The sequence below is a fragment of the Oryctolagus cuniculus genome, chromosome 19 (genome assembly GCF_964237555.1).
Source record: "Oryctolagus cuniculus chromosome 19, mOryCun1.1, whole genome shotgun sequence".
Taxonomy (NCBI): Eukaryota; Metazoa; Chordata; class Mammalia; order Lagomorpha; family Leporidae; genus Oryctolagus; species Oryctolagus cuniculus.
Genome location: NC_091450.1, coordinates 25,680,240 through 25,696,909, shown reverse-complemented (window position 1 = coordinate 25,696,909; position 16,670 = coordinate 25,680,240). Strand labels below are relative to the sequence as shown.

Sequence of the window (16,670 nt, the reverse complement as noted above, 5' to 3'; positions counted from 1 at the left end):
ATGATGCACCTGAGTCTCTGCACCATGAAAATGCTGTGATGAGCAGGTGTAGCCTGGGAGCCATGAGAACTTTCCCAGAGGACATCACGTGCCCTGGAACTCCACCCAGACTCCACCCTATTTGCATATTCAATCAGAGCACCACTCCCTTCCCAATAAAGCGGACCACTGCGCTGGGCGGGCTCTCTCCCTGGCCCTCTCATGGTGAGCGTCTCTCCTCGTGGGGTTGCCTGCACATCTGAATATATACTCACTGCCTCCTCCTGTGATTGCACCTTACTTACAGTCCCTGCTTTGCACTCTTATCTCACGCAGGGCAGGTTACAGCAGAAAACATATTCCCTCAATACACCCAGGGCCAAAGGGATGCCAGGGACTGTGGTCTTGCCCTTTGCTCTTGGGTGTGTGCAAGAACCTGTGTCCCACCCTGGTGACCACAAAAGGACTGCTGGGCCACGGGCTCCAGACACAAGTCACCCCATGCAGGGCCCACTGGGGGTGGCTGGAGCCTTTGATCTCAGGTAGGGCCCTTCCCTAAGCTGACCACACAAAGAATCTTCCAGGTGTGTGTGGAGGGAGCGTGCTTTCTCCTGGAGACGGAATGCCATCTTCTAAAAGAGCCACAGCCCTTTTCCAGTGTTTCCCAAACTCCACTGCAATCCAGGTGGCGTTGTTACAGCTGATACGAACCCCAGGAACTTGCTCTATTCCAGAGGAGGTATGAGGCATAAGAACAAATAGGGCAGGTAATCAAGTGAAAGAGTTTTAGTGAAAAGAGCAGAGGGAAGGCTCCTAGGAAAGCAGCCAAGAGGGACCTATTCAGCAGGAAAAAGCCGTTAAAAGGAAGTGATCTGGAGGCTTGGTACCCTGTGGAGAGTCTGTGCAAGGTCCTTTAAGAAAAGCATTTCTTGGGGCCAACACTGGTGCAGTGGGTCAAAGCTGCGGCTGGCAGCACCAGCATCCCATAAGGGCACCGGTTCAAGTCCTGGCTCCTCCACTTCCCATCCAGCTCCTTGCTAATGTGCCTGGGAAAGAAGTGGAGGATGGTCAAATTGCTTCAGCCCCTGCACCCATGTTGGAGACCTGGAAGGAGCTCCTAGCTCCTAGTTTCGGATCAGCTCGACTCTGGCCTTTGTGGCCATTTGGGGAGTGAACCAGCAGATGGAAGACCTCTCCCTGTCTTTACCTCTCTCTGTAACTCTGTATTTGAAATAGATAAAATCTTAAAAAAAGAAGAAGAAGAAAAGAAAAAGAGCTCATCCTGCCTTCTTATCTCTCATTCTTCCCACTTGGTTGTGACTTTTACAGGACAAAGAAAAAGTTCCATCTTGGGGCCTGTTGGGTGGGCAGGAGCTGCTTATTTTACTGTGGTCCCAGGCTGGTCGCAGACAGCTCCAGCCACCTGGCCTTCGCGCGGCCTTGGTGCCAGAGCCAGCTTTTTCCCTAGCTAATCAAAGAAATTCTTTCTGTCCCTTTCTTTATCACACTTGCTTTCCCAGCTAGGTTAAGAAAATAAACAAAGGGCTTCCTTTGTTCTCTCTACATTTTTTACCATATCCCTCCGCCCCCCCTTTTCAGCATCTCAAAGCCCCCCTGCTGAGCTCACACCAGAGAGCTATAAAATCTGGCTCCCTGGGGGTGGGACTCAGCACCTGGGCTTTTAACACACCCAGGTGTTGGCCAGTCAAGGTGAGAGCCGGTGCTTGTCACTAGGTACTTCTCCCCCTTCAATGAGTGACAGGTGGATTTTCATGGGGGAGGGGTAGATCTGGGAGGGGCCTGAGGTTGTGCTTATCTAAGAGCTCCCAGGTGAAGTGGACCATCCTTCGCTCTGATACGACTTTCTGAAGTCTGCTGACTCCTGCCCACAGCCAACACCCCCACCCCCAAGGTGTGCAAGAGCATCAGACTGAGAGCCCCTTCCGCCTGTGTTCTAGGAGGGGTTGGGGGGTGAAGGGACCAGGGTGGGGCGTGGAGGGCAGGTGGAGGTGGGCAGCAGTTGTAGAACATTTAGGGGCTTTTCCTCTGACCCCAAAAATCACCAGCTGTTGGTATCTGTTGAGTTGGGGCCGGGAGGTGGGAAAGCCCCCTTGGAAGCCCCTGTTGGGACCAACTGACATTCTCAGCGATCGTTTTGGGGATGCCTGACATAGAGGCCAACTGACAATCACTTTGGGGACTTCCTGTCACAGAGGACACTCCCCTCTCCCCTTCCTGACCTGTCCACAGGGGTCAGAGGACTGAGAGGACAGATCCTGGGGCCCTGGGACTCCACTGTTTGCTCCCCATGGGAAAATACCCTCATTCCCCACACCCCTAAACAGCCTCTATGGGGGTCAGTGTCCTGACGTGGGGGCAGGCAGAGCAGGCTGTGCAAGCAACTAGAAACTGGCAAGCAACTAGAAACTCGTAATGCTGCTCTACTTTTTTTTTTTTTTTTAAGATTTTATTCATTTATTTGAGAGGTAGAGTTACAGACAGTGAGAGGAAGAGACAGAGAAAAAGGTCTTCCTTCCATTGGTTCACTCCCCAAATGGCCGCAATGGCTGGAGCTGCACCGATCCAGAGCCAGGAGCCAGGAGCTTCTTCCTGGTCTCCCACGCAGGTGCAGGGGCCCAAGCACTTGGGCCATCTTCTGCTGTTTTCCCAGGCCATAGCAGAGAGCTGGATCGGAATAGCAGCCAGGACTAGAACCGGCGTCCATATGGGATGCCGGCACCGCTGCAGGCAGAGGATTAACCTACTGCGCCATGGCACCTGCCCCACTGCTCCAGTTCTGATTCAGGTCCTGCTAATGTGCCTAGGAAAGCAGTGGAAGATAGCCCAAGTGCCTGGGTCCCTGCCACCCACATGGGAGACCCAGATGGAGCTCCACGCTCCTGGCTTTGGCCTGATCCAGCCCTGCCGGTTGCAGCCAGAATCTTCCTGTCTCTATTCTCGATCTCCCTCTCTCTCTCTGCATGTAACTGCATTTCAAATAAATATTTAAAAAACTAGCTGTAGCAATGTCACTTCTTAAAAGATGGGTTCCAAAGTCCACCCTAGGCCTTTGGAATGTCCAGGGCCCAGGCTAGGAATCTGCTTCCCAAGGGCCAGGGTGGGGGTGAGGGGGGACGGCGTGTGTCCTTGGGAGGAGACACCTTCGGGAAACCCTGCCCCCCAACATTCTCTCGGGGTCCTGGCCCAGAGGGGGTTGGGGAGCAGAACTGCAAGGGGCTAAGCTTCCCACTCCGGAGCCAGCACGACCTGTCCCCGCCCAGGGCGCCTCGGCATCTGGATGACCCTGGGAGTCAGGAGGCCTGGCCTGGGAGGGCAGGGGGCCTCACCTCTCCAGTGGGGCCACAGCTCCCACGGGGCGGGACCAGAGAAAACCCACGGACAACGCCCTCCTCCGAGTAGGGGCTCCGGGGACAGCGGCCCTGCGGACAGAGGCTCAGGGTCCTCGGCAGAGGGGCCTGGGGTCACAGATGCGCTCTGTCCGGCAGTGCCCCGGAAGTGATCCCCCGGCCTGACCACTCCTTCCGGCCAGCGGAGCGGAGCCGGAGTTTCGTCAGCGGCTGTGCGGCCTGCTGCCCTGCGCTGAGCTCCAGGACAAGTGGCCCCTGAGACAGAGGTACGGTGAACGGCGGTCTCCCCAGTGACCCCAGGGGCCCTGACCAGAGAGCTGGTGTGGATCCTGGACCCAGCGCCCCAGGGGAGGCGGGAGGGTCAGCCTGGCTTGGCGGCTGCTGGTCCCAGGCCTGGCCGCAGGTTGGACGGTTAGTGAGCCAGGCGTGGGAAATCCTGGGGCTGCAGAGGCCAGGGCCTGCACTCCTGAGACCCCAAGGCCCCTGAGGTCCGCCCACCTGGCAGCTGGCGACGGCCCTGCCCCTCTGCCCCAGGGCGAGCCGCTGCATGTGGCAATAATAGAGGAAATGAGCTAAACTGAATTACAGATAAATAACTTTTTAGTGTAAGTATAGCCCGTGTGATGTTTGGGGGGGAGAGGGAGGTGGAGACAGGTCTTTTAATCTGCTGGTTCACTCCCCAGATGGCGCAATGGCCAGAGCTGAGCCCATCCGATCCGAAGCCAGGAGCCAGGAGCCAGGAGCCAGGAGCCTCTTCCGGGTCTCCCACGCGGGTGCAGGCGCCCAAGGACTTGGGCCATCTTCTACTGCTCTCCGAGGCCACAGCAGAGAGCCGGATCGGAAGAGGAGCAGCTGGGACTCGAACCGGCGCCCATATGTGGCTTTACCTGCTATGCCACAGCGCCGGCACCTTTTAATACTTCAAAATTACCGGGTACTTGTCTCAAGTTCCGTTTATCTGCGGCTCTCCATGACTCCAGGTCAGGGTCCACCCAGCCCACGAGGCAGGGCTCCCGCTCTCCTGCCTGAACAGCTGCCCCACCATGCCATTTCCGAGCGGCTCCGTCCCCCCGGCTCCTGGCTGGCTCCCTCTCCCCACCTGCAGCCAGGGCCCGGCACCCATAGAGACAGAGCAGGAGCCAGGGAGGGAGGAGGGTCGCCTCCGGGGCTGCCTTCAGTCGCCCACCTCGTCCCGCACGGTGTTGCCTGCTGAGCCTGGGATGTCTACCCAAATCGGCACAGGGGAGCAGCGCTTATGGAGACACACAAGGCGTGCATCCTCTTTGGGCCTTCATTCTAGTTGTGTGTATGTAAGTACAGCTAAGTTAAAAAAAAAAAGAAACTGGACCTTGTGAAAAGTGCACTATCTCTCTCCTTCCCTGTCACTCTGCCTTTCAAATACATCTTTAAAATAAGAGCAGTAAATAAAAGCAAAGTTTAAACAGAACAGAAAGTGCGCAAAATGCTACACAATGAAGCTACACTGCTCAGGCTAGGAACCCTAGGCCGAGTCATGGCTAAGCCCTCATAATGGGACGAGGCCCAGTGAGGGGCTGTCCTTGCGAGATACACAGCAGGAAAGAGAAGAGAGAATTTTCAAATAGTGTTTGCATTGCTTAGATGTCATAGTGATAATCTTTTGGATATATTGGATTAAATAAAATGTATTATGAAAATTAATTTACCCCTTTTTACTTAAAAAAGCATTATTTACTTATTTGAGAGACAGAGAGCTGCAATCTGTTGGTTTACTTCCCAAATCTCCACGAAGAGTGGAGCTGTGTCAGGCCTAAGCCAGGAGCCAAGAACGCCATCCAGGTCTCTGGCGTGGGTGGCAGGGACTCAGGTACTTGAGCCGTCATTTGCTGTCCCCCAGTCTGTGTTATCAGGAAGCTGGAATCGGGACCAGAGCAGGGATTGGAACCTTGGCACTCTGATGTGGGACGCAGACCCCTTAACTGCTAGGCCAAATGCCTATGCCTTGTTTTTACTTTTTAAAAATTTAAAATTACTTCTGTAGCTTACACCATATAACTTTTTTTATTTGAAAAGGATTTAGTCATTTATTTATTTATTTGAAAGGCAGAGTGACAGAGAAGAGAAAAAGAGGAGAGATCTTTTATCCACTGGTTCACTCCCCAGATGACTGTAACAGCCAGGTGTGATCCAGACCAAAGCCACTGTCTTCCCAAGTGCATTCGCAGGAAGCTGGATCAGAAGCGGAGTAGCTGGTACTCGAATCACTCCAATATGGGCTGCAGGCGTTGATACGGGGTGCCAGCTTCGCAAATGGCAGCTTAACTGTGCCACGAGGCCAGTGCTGGCATATGTTTCTTTCTTTTTTTTTTTTTTTATTTTTGACAGGCAGAGTGGACAGTGAGAGAGAGAGACAGAGAGAAAGATCTTTTACCGTTGGTTCACCCTCCAATGGCTGCTGAGGCCGGCGCACCGCGCTGATCCAATGGCAGGAGCCAGGTACTTATCCTGGTCTCCCATGGGGTGCAGGGCCCAAGCACTTGGGCCATCCTCCACTGCACTCCCGGGCCACAGCAGAGAGCTGGACAGGAAGAGGGGCAACCGGGACAGAATCTGGCGCCCCGACCAGGACTAGAACCTGGCGTGCTGGAGCCGCAAGGCGGAGGATTAGCCTAGTGAGCCGCAGCGCCGGCTGACATATGTTTCTGTTACTGGAGAGTGATTGGGTGGAAATTGGACAAGGGCACAAGGAAGTCCTTTCTGAACTAACACTCAACATTTAAAAAGTTACGCAAAAATTTAAACAAATATGGGGCTGGTGCTGAGGCATATCGGGTAAAGCCACCTCCTGCAGTGCCAGCATCCCATATGGGTGTGCTGGTTCAAGTCCCAGCTGCTCCACTTCTGATCCAGCTCCCTCCTAATGGCTTGAGAAAGCAGTAGAAGATGACCCAACTCCTTGGGCCCTTGCACCCAAGTGGGAGACTTGGAAAAAGCTCCTGGCTCCTGACTTCGGATCAGCCCAGCTCTAGCCTTTGTGGCCATTTGGGGAGTGAACCAGTGGATGGAAGACCTCTCTCTGTCTCTCTGTCTGTCTGTCTCTCTCTCTTTCTGTGCCTCTGCCTCTCTGTAACTCTGCCTTTCAAATAAAATAAATACATTTTTTTTAAAAGAGCAACATCAAAAAAAATTTTCAACAAATATGAAAGCAGACAGCGTAAGAAACCCCTGCGTGCCCATCAGCTATTGACAGTTCTCAGCAGAGGGCCCGTGTTTTTGCATGGATAGGTTCCCTGCCTCCATATGACTTTGATGCAAACTCCAGCACCTTATCGATTCATTAGAGCGTTTCAGTTTGTAGCTCTAAACAATGGACTCTTGAGAAAGAGATATCGATATAGATACAGATGCAGATATAGATAAAGATAGATATACAAAACTATGCATGGATTTCATTTTTTGTTGTTGTTGTTTTTTTTGCCCCAAAATAATTTTATTTTGATTCTGTTTTCCACAAACTTTCTGAATTATCCCAGCGTGTACACAGATCACCTCCCAGCCCCTCCCACCTGTCCGTCTACCCAGACACCCTGAAGGCTTGAGGTTGGAAGCCCAGAGCCGCTGCTGTGTGTGACCCCGCACTGCCGGGAGGGTGGGGTGAGGCAGCCTTGTTTGGAAGCCCTGGCATCTGGGGCGCAGGCCAATGCTGTCATGGTGAGTGCAGAGCCTGGCTGCCCATGGCAGGACTGGAGCCAGCTGGAAGGGAGCCACCATTTACGGGAAATGCTCCGCTGAAGAGAAAAGGTGGCGGGTTGTTTGCCCCAGACCTGGCTCCTGTCCAGACTGCTCAGGAAGCCTTGCGCCACGCTCAGTTCCTCCCGCCAGAAGCCGGGGGAGAGCTCTGTAAGGCAAGGCTGAGCCTTGCACCCAGCCCCTCCTCCCCATTTACCAAACCAGACCAAACAAAAACCCAAACAGCAGTTTGTGTAGTATTTTCATCAGTTCCCAGTGCACTGGCTAAGAGCGAACACCGCTCCCTCAGCTTGTTTGGGTTTGAAGCTCAGCTCTGCCCCTGCGCAGCTGTGGCATCTTGGACAAGTTACTAACCTCTCTGAGCTTCGTTTCCCTAGTGTGTGAAATGATTGTATAATGGGACCTGCTTCTCAAGGCTATTGCAGGGAAGAATGGAGTGCATACGTTATCACGTGCTTAGAACGTTGAGTGTACCTAGAACATGTTTGCTGAAAAAGGGATGTCAGTCGGCCTTCATTGCCACCCCAGGAAATAGGCAAGGTGCATGCAGTGGTACCCATTTTACTGTCAAGATGACTGAGGCTCGGGTTTGCAAGCATGTACACACAGCTGGTCTGTGAGAACGTGAGCAGATCAGAGGCCTCTGTCTCCTGCGCACAGTTGTCCCCATCACTCAGAGCTGGGGTGTGTGTCCCCGCCAAGCTCTTAACCCAAGAATGTCCAGTGCCGGCCCGGAGACCACATCCGGTCTCCAGATGTGTTTAGTTCACCTGGGAAACTTAAACAAACAACAATAAAGAGTTAGTGGATGGCGGTGCCGCATTTCACTAGGCTAATCCTCCGCCTTGCGGCGCCGGCACACCGGGTTCTAGTCCCAGTCGGGGCGCCGGATTCTGTCCCGGTTGCCCCTCTTCCAGGCCAGCTCTCTGCTGTGGTCAGGGAGTGCAGTGGAGGATGGCCCAAGTGCTTGGGCCCTGCACCCACATGGGAGACCAGGATAAGTAGCTGGCTCCTGCCATCGGATCAGTGCAGTGCACCGGCCGCGGCGGCCATTGGAGGGTGAACCAATGGCAAAAAGGAAGACCTTTCTGTCTCTCTCTCACTGTCCACTCTGCCTGTCAAAAAAAAAGAAAAAAAAAGAAAAGAAAAAAAGAGTTAGTGGAATTAATTTCCAGTATTTAAAAATCAGGTGTCACTTTCTTCGCTTGAAATCTCCGTTTCTGGTTTCTTTAGAGAAACTTGGAGGTGATTCTGCGTTCCCTTTAGTGGGAGCTGAGCCCGCGTCTCCCGTGGCAGGAGCAGAGCGGTGGCGCCCCCCCCCCCCTTTAAATGGGATTGCAGACCCTGCTCCACCCCCTCAGTGCCCAGTTCGCTCGCCAGGGTTCTCTGACTGGCTCTGCTGAGTTTCTCATTGCTGCTTACACCCCCCCTGTCTCAGACGGGCTGCCCCGAGATGGGTTGGATGTTAGTGTCCCTGGGGAGGAAGGGGAGACGGGGGCCAGAGGGAGTCTCTGCAGGTTGTGGCATCAGGCAAGCTCCACCGAGGATGCGTGTGTCTCCTAGGGCTGACCTAATAAAGCAGCAAACTGGATGCCTAGACAGGCACTGACTCAGAGTTCCAGAGGCCGAAGTCGGAGAGCGAGGTGTTAGCAGGTGTCCCCAAGCGCTCCTGTGCGTCTGTTCCAGGCCTCTCCTGGCTCCCCACGGCCCCTGAGCTTGCGGCAGTCTAACTCCAGTCTCTCATATCTTCCCTGTGTGCAGTCTGTGTTCAGATTTTCCCTTTCCTTAGGAGACTAGCCACGGGGAACGAGGGGCCCACCCTGCTGTAGTATGACATCATTGTAACTAGTCAATGTCAGGGGTGCCCTTCTCTCCAAGTTGGAATAGAACACAGACCCAGACACCCACCCAGTCCCTGGTGCCCTCGAAAAGCTACTGGGCCCAGCACAGAGATGTAAAAGGCCAGGGCAGTAAAGGGACTCCCCCACCAGTGACGTTCTGTCTGCAGACCCTAGCCCCCTCACCCTCGGGTCAGTGGGATGACACTGAGGGGTGTAGTTTGTCCTGGGCTGTGAGTTCCCTTGCCCATGCTGTATTCAGAGTTGAGCCCAAACTCTCCCTGACTGCAAGAACCTGTGGCAGTGCTCCCTGTACATATCACGGTCATGCTCACCTTGCTTTAACAAGCATCATTGAAGAATTTGTTCTTTGACACATTGAAAGAGAATTTTTAACTATACCTCACAACCACATTTCTTGTCCTCTCTTATCATTAGTGTGGTCATGTGGCCAAGCTAGAAGTAAATTCTGTCATTTCGAGGTTACCCCTTTCTGTATGATGGAATATAGTTGCGATGACCAGTGTTGGGGCTGCCATTTTGGATCAGTGTGTTAGAAGCGATGAGTACAGATGGGGCAGCCATGAGGCAAGGGAACCTGGGTCCCTGTCCCGTGGAGCCGCCTCATCTAATCTGGGTGCTTCTAGACTATTCCATGAAGTACACATCCGCATTGACTTGTGTTACTGCTGCTGTACCCCTCTCTTACCTCACGTGCTGTATCATGCAGAAATGGCTAGGTGGACGTTCATCCACCACGGTGTTGTATTTGATGCGATTTGACTTAATGTTGAATCTGTAGCCCATGTTTGGGGAAGCACTTTACATTTTAATTTTCATTTTATTTTATTTGAATGGCAGAGAGAGACAGAGACAGAGACAGAGAGAGATCTTCCGTCTGCTGGTTCACTCCCTAAATGCCTGTAACAGCTTGGGCTGGGCCAGGACAGAGCCAGGAGCCCAGAACCCCATCTGAGGCTCCCACACGGGTGGCAGGGACCCAAGTACTTAAATCACAACCTGCTGCCTCCCAGAGTGCGCGTGAGCGGGAAACTATGTCAGAAGCGGAACTGGGACTTGAACCAGGCACTCCAAGATGGGATGCAGGTGTCCCCAGTGCCAGCCCCTGGCACTTACAGAGACGGCGGTCCCCCGGGCTCCAGAGGAGCAGAGTGGGTGTGATGAGAGGCTCGCAGGTCTCCCAGGTGGAGAGAGGGGGAGGGGTCTCCACTATGAAGATGTTAACCGTACAAATTGGTGGTTTCCGCAGGAGTCCCAGTGCGAAGCCACAGGGACAGACGCTGTGTGCTGCTTTTCCTGCGGCCCAGAGAGGCTAAGCACCTTGACAAGCTTGCACTGGTAAGTGGCAGAATTGGGGCTGGAGTTCAGGTGTGTGCACCCCAAAGCCTGCACTTTCCTCAGAACCCCACTGCCCTGGGATGTGGGGGCTGAACAGTGAGGTGTTGCTGCGTGCCTGTCTGAATGGCCCAGATCCAGGACACCGGGAGCACCAGATGCTGGCACGGGGCGGAGCTCGGGAACCCTTCCTCATTGCTGACGGCAGTGCGAAACGCTGCAGCCACTTGGGAAGACGGTTGGCGGTGTCCTGCTAGACTAAACCTCCTCTTCCCGCGTGGCCCAGCGGTCTGTGACGGTTAAGTGCGGTGTCAACTACCTGGATGGGAAGATGCCAGACGGCTGGTACAGCGCTGTTCCTGGTGTGTGTGTGTGTGATGGGTTCCAGAGCAGATCTGGCATGTGAGTCAGTGCACTGAGTGTGTGTGTGTGTGTGCGTGCGTGTGCGTGGGGGGGTGATAGACTCTGAGAGGGGGCGAGCCGGGGACCCTGACGGAGCAGAAGGTCAGAGGGCAAGTGCTCCCCGCTGGGTCTCTGTCTCCCTGCCCCTCCCGGTACGGAACACCCTCTTCCTGCTTTTGTGCATCAGATGGCCCCTTTTTTGTTGTTATTAAGATTTATTTATTTATTTATTTATTTATCTATCTATCTATCTATCTAAAAGGCAGAGTGACACACAGAGAGGATGAGACGGAGAGAGAGATCTTCCGTCTGCTGGGTCACTCCCCAGATGGCCGCAGTGTGGGGGGTGGACCAGGCTGAAGCCAAGGACATGGAACTCCATTCACATCTCCCATGAGGCTGGCAGGGACCCAAGTACTTGGACCATCCTCTACTTTCCCAGGCACATTAGCAGGTGTCTAATTCTGATGCTTTATTAAAATCTGACTCCCACACCGTGCAACTCATCCATTTAAAGTGTGCAGTGCAGTGGCTCTTAGTATATGAACAGTTGTTTCAGCTTCATTCACCACAGTCAGCTTTAGAACATTCTCATTGCTCTACAGGGCCCCACTCGTCGGCTGTTACTTCCCAAACCGCTCATCTGCTTTCACACAACATGTGGTCCCTCTGTCCCTGACTGTTTTTAGCATAGTGTTTTCAAGTTTCATCTATATTGTAGCAGGAGTCAGTGCTTCATTTTTCAAAAAGACATTTTATTTTATTTGAAAGGAGAAACAGAGGTCTTCCACCCACTGATTCACTCCCCAGATGGTCACAATGTCCAGGGCTGGGCCACAAAAGCCAGGAGCCAGGAGTTCTTCAGGATCTCCCATGAGGGTGGTAGGGACCCAAGCACTTGAACCACCCTTTACTGCTTTTCCCAGGCACATTAGCAGGGAGCTAGATTGGAAGTGGAGCAGCAGGGGCATTAATGGGCTGCCAAATGGGATGCCTGCGTTGCAGGCGGCTTTACCCACTGTGCTACCACACCAGCTCCCGTCCTTCACTTTTTTAAATGTTTATTTACTCTTTTTCCTTTATTTGAGAGACAGGGAGCTAGAAATGGAGAACTCGTATCTGTTGCTTCGCTCCCCAGATACCTCTAAGAGCCCAGGCTGAAACCAGGAGTCAGGAATCCAGGTCTCCTATGTGGCTGGCAAGGACCCAAATAGTTGAACCATAACCACCTGGCTCCCCGGGTGTATAACAGTAAGAAACTGGATCGGAAATCACGTAGCAAAGACTCGAACCAGGCACTCAAATGTGGGATGCAAGCTTTGCAGGGGGAGCCTGACTGCTGTGTCAGACGCCCACCCCTCACTTCTTTTGATTGCCAAGTAATATCTCTTTTGTGCATAGGTGGGATTTTATCTATCCGTTCACTCATTCTGGTGCTTTGGGTTGTCTCATTTTTTGGCTGTTAGGAATAATGCTGTTGTGAACACTTTTTTTTTTTTTTAAAGATTTATTTATTTATTTGAAAGTGAGAGTTATACAGAGAGAAGAAGAGAGGCAGAGAGAGAGAGAGAGAGATGGAGGGAGGGAGGGAGAGAGAGAGGAAGGGAGGGAGGGAGGGATGGAGGGAGGGAGAGAGGGGTCTTTCATCCACTGGCTCACTCCCCAGTTGGCTGCTGGGAGCTGTGCCAATCCGAAGCCAGGAGCCAGGAGCTTCCTCCGAGTCTCCCACATGGGTGCAGGGGCCCAAGCACTTGGGCCATCTTCTATTGCTTTTTCAGGCCATAGCAGAGAGCTGGATCAGAAGTGGAGCAGCCGGAACATGAACTGACACCCATATGGATGCCAGCACTGCAGGTGGTGGCTTTACCCGCTATACCACAGCGCCGGCCCCTGTGAACAATTTTTGCAAGTTTTATATGGACAGACTTTTCAGTTCTCTTGGGTATGTACCCAGGAGAGAAATTCCTAAGTGCTGGCTGCCCTATGTACTTCTTGTATACTTTCAGGAACTGCCACGTTGTTTCCCAAAACCTTACTGAATTGATAAACAACTGGGTGGGCCTGTGGCGCAGTGGTCAGGTGCTGCCTGGGTACGCATCCACGTCAGGTGTGTTCCATTCCCCACTCCTCTGCTTCCCTCCCAGCGTCCTGTTGATGTTCAGCCTGGGGGGCAGCAGGCGATGACTCAGGTGCTTGGTTCCCTGCACCCACATGGGAAACCCGGATGGAGTTTCCATCTTTGACCTCATCCAGCCTAGGCTCTTATAGGTATTTGGGGAGTGAACTAGCAGCTGGCTAATTCATTCTCTGTTTCTCCTCTGTCTCATTATGTATACCTTTCAAGTGAATAAAAATAAATAAAGGAATTTTTTTTAAGAAATCATTTATTGGGGCCGGCGCTGTGGCGCAGCAGGTTAACGCCCTAACCTGAAGTGCCGGCATCCCATATGGGCACCGGTTCTAGTCCCGGCTGCTCCTCTTCCAATCCAGCTCTCTGCTGTGGCCTGGGAAAGCAGTGGAAGATGGCCCAAGTCCTTGGGCCCCTGCACCCGAGTGGGAGACCCAGAAGAAGCTCCTGGCTCCTTGTCGCTCCCCCTCTTCATGGAGGAACGACACTGGACCCTGCGCTGTTCTTTTGTCTGCTCGGCCCTTCCCGGGTTTGCTGCTGGTCCTTCCCGGGTTGGCTGGCAACCCCTCCACCTCCGTGGAGGGGCGGTTCCCCCTGCCACTTTCCCCACTTCCGCGGGGGAGCGGCACACCGCCGGCCGGCTCTCTCGGGGGCTGCACAGGTGTTCCTCTTAAATGTTCCCCTTAGATGTTCCTGGTGCATGTTGTCTCTCTCCTCCTTTATAGTCCTCTTCCACCAATCCGTGCTCTGCTACCCACACGCCGAGCACGCTGCTCTCCTCCAATCAGGAGCAGCTCCTGCAGGTTATTGGTTGAACTGGAGGCAGCTGCATAGAAGCTGTTTACTCCTCTCCCAGCGCCATATTGTGGGAGAGCAGATGCATAGAATAAGTCTTAATTCCAGTAACTTAGTCTAGTCCGAGTTGCTCCCCACAGCTCCTGGCTTCAGATCGGCACAGCTTTGGGCGTTGCAGCCATCGGGGGAGTGAACCATCAGATGGAAGACCTCTCTTTCTCTCTGCCTCTCCTCTCTCTGTGTAATTCTGATTTTCAAATAAATAAATAAATAAATTTTTTTAAAAATTATTTTGTTATTTATGTATTTTAAAGAGGTACAGAGAGAGAGAGGAGGAGAGATAGAAGGATCTTCCGTCTACTGGTTCACTCCCCAGATGGCCATAATGGCTGGAGCTGGGCCAGGCTGAAGCCAGGAACCAGGAGCTTCATCCAGATCTCCCACATGTATGGGGGCCTGAGCACTTGAGCCGTCCTCTGCTACTTCTCCCAGGTCGTTAGCAGGGAGCTATATTGGAGGTGGAGCATTTGAGACACAAACTGGTGGCATTGCAGGTGGCGGTTTTCCCTGCTGTTCCTCATCGCTGGCCCTAAGCATCTATTTTTATAGAAGCATAACATGCATAAGAAAGTAAGAGATGATAAATATACAGCTGAATGCTTCTCACAAAGTGAGCAGTCTCCTGGCAACCCAGACAGAGAGACAGGATGTTTCCAGCCCTGCCGAAGCCCTCACTGGGTCATCTCCTTGTCCTGGCTCCTAAAGGGGAACCATTGTCTGGTCTTCTAACTGTATAGTTTCATTTTCTTGTTTGAATTTTTCTATTCTTAAAAAAGATTTATTTGTTTATTTGAAAGGCAGTGTTATAGGGAGAGAAAGACACACACAGAGAGGGAGAATCTTCCATCTGCTGGTTCACTCCCGAAATGGTTGCAAGAGCCAGGCCAAGCCGAAGCCAGGAGCCTGGAACTCCATCCGGGTTTCCCACATGTGTGGCAGGGCCCCAAGCACTTGGGCCATCTTGGGCTGCTTTCCCAGGCACGTCAGCAGGGAGCTGGATTGGAAGCGGAGCAGCCAGAGCTTGAACCGGCACTCATAGGGGATGCAGTGTCACAGGCAGTGGCTTAACCCACTGTACTGCATGGCCAGCTCTGCTCTCTGGATTTTTAAATCCCCTGCACCTCTGGGGAGGTGTGGACATACTCTGTCATAGCTGCTTCCATCTCCTTCCAGCACAGGGACGCCCATCAGACCTGGAGACTCAGAGAACCCCCTTCTGCCACCCCAGGCCTGGGCAGCACTTTGCTATTATTTTTCCATGGCCAGGGAGGGACTGGCTAGGCAAGCGTCAAGAAGGAGGCAGATCCCACTTCACCTCCCAGGAATCCTTTTCATGTTGCCCACCCTGTGGGGGGAGACAAGCAGGGGAAGGAGGCCACGGCCTGTGCTGGGGGTTCATCGACAGAGCAACCCCACTCCAGGGCCTACAGCGAGAGGAGCCCCCGAGCAGCAGGGGCCTGCGGGGCTTCGGTCTCACAGCCCCTAGTGCCTTCCCACCTGCTGGGACTTCTAGGGGATTTCCAGGGCTTGCAGCAGCAAGGACACATTTCCCAGAGTTCTTGATTCCGGCCTCCTCGGGCCCACACAGCCTGAAACTGAAAGCTGCCCGGGTCTGGTCACGGCTTCCTCTGGGATTTGGACCCAGGCCAGCCAGCAGCTTGATAAGGCCACATAGGGAATGAAGCGGCTTGACAGGCCTGCATGTGCTCCCTGCCCCGCGGGGCCTGGCGTCTTAGCTGTGGCCTCGGATGCACCGGGTGGAAGTAGGGATCTGGCATTGGAGAGAGCTTTCCCCAGCGTGCAGCCAGGATGACGAGGGCATGGCCAGCGTCCAGAGGGGCTCTCCTCCCTCTGCTTCCCCCGTGAGCAGGCAGGTCCCCATGTCTACTGCCCACCAGCTTCCGGTGTGGGCCCTGCAGGGCGTCACAGGGGGGAGAGAGGAGAGGCAGGCGGTATTTGTGCACAAGCGGGAAACAGCCAGACACTGGCTCAAGCAGTGAGACAGACTTCGTTCAGTCCAACTACTGCAGCAGGGCGCAGGGGCCGCGTGAGCCGAATGCTGCTTCTCTGAACCCAAGGCCCACAGAGGCGGCGAGGGGCGTGTCGGGGCCACGGCGCGAATCCAGGGGTGGAACAAACTCCCTGACAACTCTCTGAACAGCAGCAGCAGGGGTCAGGCTGACGTGAGGCCCTTGCCTCCCACAGAGCCTGGCGGGCCCAGAACGTGTGCATCTCAGAGGCGGCTCTTGGTCCTCAGCTGGCTGCAGCTCTCCGGCATGGAGAGAGGTCAGCATGCCTGCGCTCTGCAGTCGCTGCTCTGAGACGGGGGGCGGGGGGAGAGACCTTTCTGCCTGTCACCAGGTTTTGGTCGCAAACAGTAAATTCTGGCAATGCTGAGCTTTCTCTAACAGGCATGTTCAAGGGGCCTGGGGTGATCCTGATGACCTGGCCTTAAGCTGCCCGAAGCCATGGTAGAGTCTGACCAGTCTTCGTGTGGGAAGGTGGCATGCAGCTTAGGTGCTGAGACTGTCACAGGTCTCACCTCCCTGGGGCCATGGGCACTGGTGGCCTCCTTGGCCCCAGGCAGCCTCTTTGTGCCTCACTTTCACCACCGCAGGCCCTGGGGTGCTGGAGCCACAGCAGGCCAGGAGTCAGGCTCAGCAGCCCAGTGCAGGGGGCCCGGGGCAGCTTCAGTATAGTAGCCTGGGAGAGCGGTGGTCTTACCTCCACTTCCAGTTCATGCAGGCAGCAGCCGAGGCCTTGAGAAGTAATTACACCGCTCAGGGTCGCAGGAACTTGAACCTGGTTGTATTAGGCGCTGCTATGACAAGTTGCCATGAGAGGTGGGTGATAAAAGCGATAGAATCTCTCACGGTTCTGGAGGATGGAAGAACCAAGGTGCCCGCCGGGCCTGGCTGCTCTGACGGCTGCAGGGGAGAGTCCTTCCTCACATCCTCCAGCGTCTGGCGTCCGTGAGGTCCCGGGCGCTCCCTGGCGCACAGACACATCACTCCA

At 54.0% G+C, this 16,670-nt stretch overlaps 1 long non-coding RNA gene across 1 annotated transcript; it reads left to right on the top strand.

Annotated features, from left to right (window-relative positions):
* Nucleotides 1–3,389: 3,389 nt before the first annotated feature.
* On the top strand, nucleotides 3,390–11,826 carry LOC127491440 (uncharacterized). Its single transcript, XR_007920109.2, has 3 exons — nucleotides 3,390–3,613; nucleotides 4,031–4,281; nucleotides 10,185–11,826. It is a non-coding gene; the product is annotated as an uncharacterized lncRNA (long non-coding RNA).
* The last annotated feature ends 4,844 nt before the right edge of the window (nucleotides 11,827–16,670 follow it).